This window comes from Caloenas nicobarica, chromosome 7 (assembly GCF_036013445.1).
Source record: "Caloenas nicobarica isolate bCalNic1 chromosome 7, bCalNic1.hap1, whole genome shotgun sequence".
Taxonomy (NCBI): domain Eukaryota; kingdom Metazoa; phylum Chordata; class Aves; order Columbiformes; family Columbidae; genus Caloenas; species Caloenas nicobarica.
In genome coordinates, this window is record NC_088251.1 from 19788573 (window position 1) to 19794572 (window position 6000).

General features: G+C 40.8%; 1 protein-coding gene across 1 annotated transcript in view; it reads right to left on the reverse strand.

The window, feature by feature from the left end:
* The window catches only part of ACTA2 (actin alpha 2, smooth muscle), a 51790-nt gene extending 48616 nt beyond the window's left edge, over positions 1–3174 (reverse strand). The window contains exon 1 of the mRNA XM_065639499.1: positions 3100–3174. The gene's annotated coding sequence lies outside the window, so the exon portion shown is untranslated. The remainder of the gene's footprint in view (positions 1–3099) is intronic.
* Between the last annotated feature and the right edge of the window lie 2826 nt (positions 3175–6000).

A 6000-nucleotide genomic window follows, 5' to 3' on the forward strand; every position in this document is an offset into this window, starting at 1 on the left:
ACTGTTGTTGAATAGGTTCCACTATTTGTAATTACATATCCATTGTTGTGTAAGTTTGAAACTGATTCACTCTGTTCCAGAAGATGCTTAAGATATTCGGTTATTCACATAAGTTATCTAGTGGCCTGCATACCACAGGCAAGGCAGCCAAGGAATTGTCCAATATGTGAACCCAACTAATGAACAGAGGCTCAGCAGCTCAGCACTGAGAACTCCCTTGTAGACGCTGGCATCTGCAGAGATATTAGGTACCTAAATTCTTCTGTGGACTAATCTGGGTTAGATTGCAGGATGTAGTAAGAGCAAATAACATGCTGTGAAGGCAGTATTACACTCTAGGTTTTTACTTTGTCACACTACACTGTCCTTTGGGATTTTGTTTTTTTGGTTTTATTCTTTTTTCCTGATAAGGTATCTAGGACTTTCTTCTTTGAGAATACAGTACTGTTCATGATACTGAACAGGAAATTAAGTCTTCTAGCTAAGGTGAAACCCAAGATTTTTTCCTGTTGAACAATGGACGCCAGGGAGAGTCCCTGTTTAAGAAGAAAGAGCTGGAAATTCCAGCTACCTTAAAATAGATGCACAAAAACCTTCTGCTGTAAAGGCTACTGGTTACTTTCTGAGACTCCTAAGACTAGAGGGAACTTTGAAAGGTCATTTACTCCAGTCCTTTGCCCTGAGGCAGGATTAACTAAAATGTTTCTATCTTATCTCAGAGATGGAGACTACAAAACAATTTAGGTAATTCATACTCATGTTTCACAATATCTACTCTTAAAAAGTTTGTCCTAATATGAAAATGAACCCTTTATGTATTTTCAGTCCTCTACATCTTGCCTTATCCACTATGACGTGGTAGAAAGATTGTTACCTTCCTTTTTACAACAGCCTTTTACATATTTGAACACCATTATCATGCTTCCCACCTCATCTTTCTTGCTCCTTTAGGCTACACAGCACCAGTTTGTTCAGCTTGTCATTGTGGAGAAGATGTTCTGTTCGGTGAAAGCACAAAAAAAGGAAAAGAATATTTTTTTCCTGCTTTTCTGCACATTCACATTAGCATCATTAACTATGCTAATTCATTTACTCTTGAATTTCGTTCTGGTTATCTCTCTTTGAAACTTGCTAATTAGTCCCCAGAACAGGAGCATATTTTCAGATGCATATACTTCTGTGTACATTGCAATCCAGAATTAAAAAAGTAGGGACTTACAACTTGCCCTCACATGGCAGTATGTATTCTTAGGTGTATACAATGTCCCATCCAGGATTCTTTTTGAAAATCTTATGCTCAAAAAATTTCAGTCTAATTCTACTAAATCTCCTGTATTCACCACCTCAGCAAAAGAAGCAGAATTTATGCAGTTAGTCCTTTAGTTTCACAAATAGTTGGCAAACATATAATGGCTGAAATGAATTGCCTTGGCCCCTAATCAGGCACCTTTTGTAAGTATAAAGATGTTTTACACATGACCAAGTTCGCGGTCACAACCAGACCTTGGCCTATTCTGCTGCTTTTTCTCATATCCTCTATATATTGCTCTGTGAGAAGCTCTGTTGGGCTCTGTACAAAACGTTTGGGTATTATAACACTTTGGATTTCTTTTCTGGGGAAACACAGCTTTCATCAGAATGAAGTCTGTATTCACCTAGTTTAGATATATGATCTAAAGAGGTCCGTGCATCTTTACTGTGCTGTCAAACTAAGGGTCTGCTGAGGAATTCTCTCTTTCTTGTCTCATCCTTATTGTAACAAGGCCACAAATATACAGTTTATTTCTTTAAATAGATGCTCTTTTCTGTTATTGTGTCAGGTCCTAAATACATTTCTTAACTTTTATGGGATAATTATATCACTGGAAATTCTAGGAGTTAGGACTTCAAAATTACAAGAACAAGATGTTAATGTTTTGTGCTAACCACAGTCCTTTAACCCCTGGCCCTTACAGTAACAGCTTTGCTGCTTTACCCGTTTCCCCAGTATTTAGTTACAAGATACAGCTAGACCATACCAGAAAAATTAATATAATTGTGACTTGTCTAAAATCAGTTATTTCCTGGAATTAGTCTTTTAAATTTGATTTCATCATAACTCTTACGCTCTTTGTGACTGCAGCTCTTTCTGAAACATTGTAATGACTTTCTGAATTGTTACAATCAATCAACTCCTTCTCCACTGTTGGGACATTGCAGGCAGTCAAAAAAGGTGCCAACTCGTTCTTTTAAGACGGAACTCCTGGCATGCACTACCTCAGCTGCTGTCCCCACAGGGTAGCAAACACCCCATGATGTATATTGTTACTCTGCTGGAAACAGCACAGCTACAACAGTTATAGACAATAGTAGTAAATGAGACAGAAGAACAAATGAAATAAATAGAAATATCTTTAGGTTAAAAATTGAAGTTTTCTCTTGAAGATCAGTAACAAACGGTCAACCTCTTAGGAAAGAACTCCTTCCCTAAACACACAAATTCAGGCACTGTTGTTCAAAGCATGTTTCAGGGTGAGTGCACATAGGAACTCTCGCAAGAGCACTGCTCAGTGCCAGAGGAAACTCTTTTTAAGACACCTTATTGCTAAAATAAAATCTTAACCTAAATTAGATAATTGGATATTGATAATACTAAACACATTAAACTAAGCAAGGTAAATAAGTGTATCTATCCCTAACTCAAAGGCATAATTTTGTATATGAATGTATTCTAAATGGGTTATGAGAGCACATGACTTGCTGTTATGTGAGAATCTAGATTAATAAAATAAAGGCAGCAGCTACTGGGAAACAGGCATTGTGTACCCTAAATCTCACATATCCACGTGTCCTGCGTGCCATCCATTACTGGTGGGATTCCTTTCAGTGGTTTGTCAACATTGTTGGTGTATTGATCACATGACTAAGGCTTTACAGATGTAATTGTTTTGTGGTCTATCTCTGCCCTGAAGAGGACCAGCACCAGTTGTCAGATGACTCTCATGAACCAGTTTGTTCCCAGTATAACTTTGGATTCCAAACAGTTTTTGGAGTTTGAACCTTGGCAGAGACCTAATCTGCTATTTGGGTCTACATCCCTAGAGATGCTATGTGACTCACCGGCTTGGAGGGAAGCTCTGGGATCCAAGCTGGGCACTGGCTCCTTTGGCACCTTTCCCTACACCAGCAGTCCCCTTTGCTACATTCTGATGAAGTAAGGAGGAAAAGAAAAAGAAATATGGAAAATGTTTAAAAGAAATCCCTTCTGAATGTAAATAAAGCAAACAGCATGTGCCACAGCAACAGAAAAATGCAGGGAAGAACACAGCGCTAGAGGACTGCCAGTGGTCACATAGCTAAAATACCGCTGAGATCTGACACATCAGTGACAATGTTTATCATGAGCCAAAACGCGGCCCAATTCAGCAACACAGTCAACCATTGAATGTAACCAACATCGAAAATGTCATTCTGAGGACTCACAGGTGTATTGCAGTTTTAGATATGGTAGCATTTGACAGAAGTTCATCTCAGCTACCTCTTTATACAACCAACAACCTGCCAAAGTTCTACATTTGTAGCGGCATTTAAATATCCATGTTAAAATATGCAGAGCACTACTATAAATGCACTGTAACTGCAGACATACAGATAGATCATATTTTATCCTTTACATACAATTGCTTTATGTGGCCACAGTGGTACAGATGTCCAGAACATAAGCAATACATGTCAAAATTCACTTTCTGCGTCTGCATCCAGTTCTGGGCTCCACAGTTTAAGAAGGACAAGGAATTACTGGAGGGAGTCCAGCAGAGAGCTACAAAGATGATTAGGGGTCTGGAGCATCTTCCTTATGAGGAGAGACTGAGCGAGCTGGGTCTGTTGAGCCTGGAGAAGTCTGAGAGGGGATTTTATCAATGTTTAGAAATATATCTCAAGGGTGGATGTCAAGACAATGGGACCAGACTCCTTTCAGTGGTGCCCAGCAATAGGGTGAGGGGCCATGGGTACAGACTGAAGCATAGGAGGTTCCGTCTGAATATGAGGAGAAACTTCTTTACTCTGAGGGTGCCAGAGCACTGGAATAGGCTGCCCAGAGAGGCTGTGGAGTCTCCTTCTCTGAAGACATTCAAGACCCAACTGGACACATTCCTGCGCAATCTATTCTAGATGAAGCTGCTTTAGCAGGTGGGTTGGACTAGGTGATCTCCAGAGGTCCCTTCCAACCCTAACCATACCGTGATTCTATAAGTGTGCTTTTTCTTTTTTTTTTTTCCATTCACAGATCTGTTGCTTTTAGTTACACCAGGAAGCAAAAAGCTAGGGGCACCTCCAGAACAAAGGCAACAAAGATGATGATGCATCACAGATCCAAACACCTCCACTGGTACCACAGCATCAACCTAATGCCCTCCCGACTTCCACTGAGATTAGCAGCACTGGTGACAGCCAGGGACAGACAGCAGGTTTCTCTCTGAGTGTTCAAGCTTGCATTATCATAGAGCGGATACAGGCTAGACTGTAGGGAGATAGTCCTAATAATAACTGTAAACACATGCTAGGGACCCAGCTAGAAACCACAGCTGATTACGTATAGGATGCAAGCAGGAACCTAAAATAAAGCAAGAAAGGACCTGGCCAGAAACCAGGCTGAGAAGAAGACTGATACAGGAGAGAGGAGTCTCAACAGATTCCCAAAATGTATTTTCATGGGAACATGTACTGCTATCACTTGCAGATTGAAAGTGCTGACTAAACACAACCAGGAGGAGACTGTGCAGGCACCACACAACCCCAGCCCAGTCCAGCACCCCAAATTCACTGGTGGACATTTCTCGACTTTGCCTTAACATCAGAGGCAGGCAACAGCAATTCAGCCTCTGGGGAAGTCTCCCATGTATCTACACTACCACCTCCCCCAAGGTGAGTGTGAAGATTGCCTGGAGCATCCTGGTGTTTGGCTCCTTTCATCCAAGTGACAGATTTCAGCATTTCAAGGTCCTGCTTATCAGTGCACTGGACGAGTACTCAGAGCACGACTGTAACTGCACTGTAACTACAGATGCCATCAGGCTTACTCTGCAATAAGGTGGATTTTTCAGCATCCTAATCATGGCAGCCCTACACACTCTAGTCTCACTACACTTTCATATGTCTTAGAGAGGCTCCGCGTGCAGTGCCTAGAGGGTGAAGAGGGGTAGTTACCCTGCTGAGAGGACTTAGAGACAAGTGGGTCACCTGGATGGTGAAGCATCTCCTGGAACAGAGCCTGGCAACTTCAAGATGTGGCAGAAAATTGCAGATAATGCTGGAGGGTCCATGTGTTGGTACGTGATCCATGGGAATACGGAAGCTGTATGAGAAGAAGGGTGTAGGTAAGCAGGTAAAGTATTAAAAATATATGTATAACTGCAAATTAAAGGAAGAAAGTAAAGGATGCTACTGAAGCACAAAACATAACAGGTCTTATGGCTGTCTGTATGTCTGATTGTCGTTTTTCTGCCTTGGCCTGACTGATGTCAGACTGTTAGCTGATGTACCTCAGCTAAATGTAGATAATTTTGGATATCAAACTATAGTAAAAAAATAGTGCTTCCTTGTTTACAATAGGCACTAAATCAAGCCTAAGCTTATTAAAGGGAAGAGTTCCCTGGAAATTAATAGACTGAATTTTCCTTACATCTAGATGACTGGCATAAGTCATTCATTTCAATAGAATTACTTTTAATTGCTACCAGTGTTAGAGTGGAACTGTAATGGGACAATGTCTCCTTACCACAGGACTTGAAGTAGATCTTCCAGGCAGTGAGTAGCACCTAATGGCTGCCTACAGCATTATGCAATGGCTGCAGAAACTTTCAGTTCCATCTCTGTGTGGAAAGAATAAAAATAGAAAACTGAAGAATACTCTGGTTTTGAGATGTGTAGGAAAAAGCCCAAACGACAGTGCATTGCATTATGGTAAATCACAGGAAGAGAACTTCCTCTTACCTAATACAGAAGGAGAAAGAAAAAATA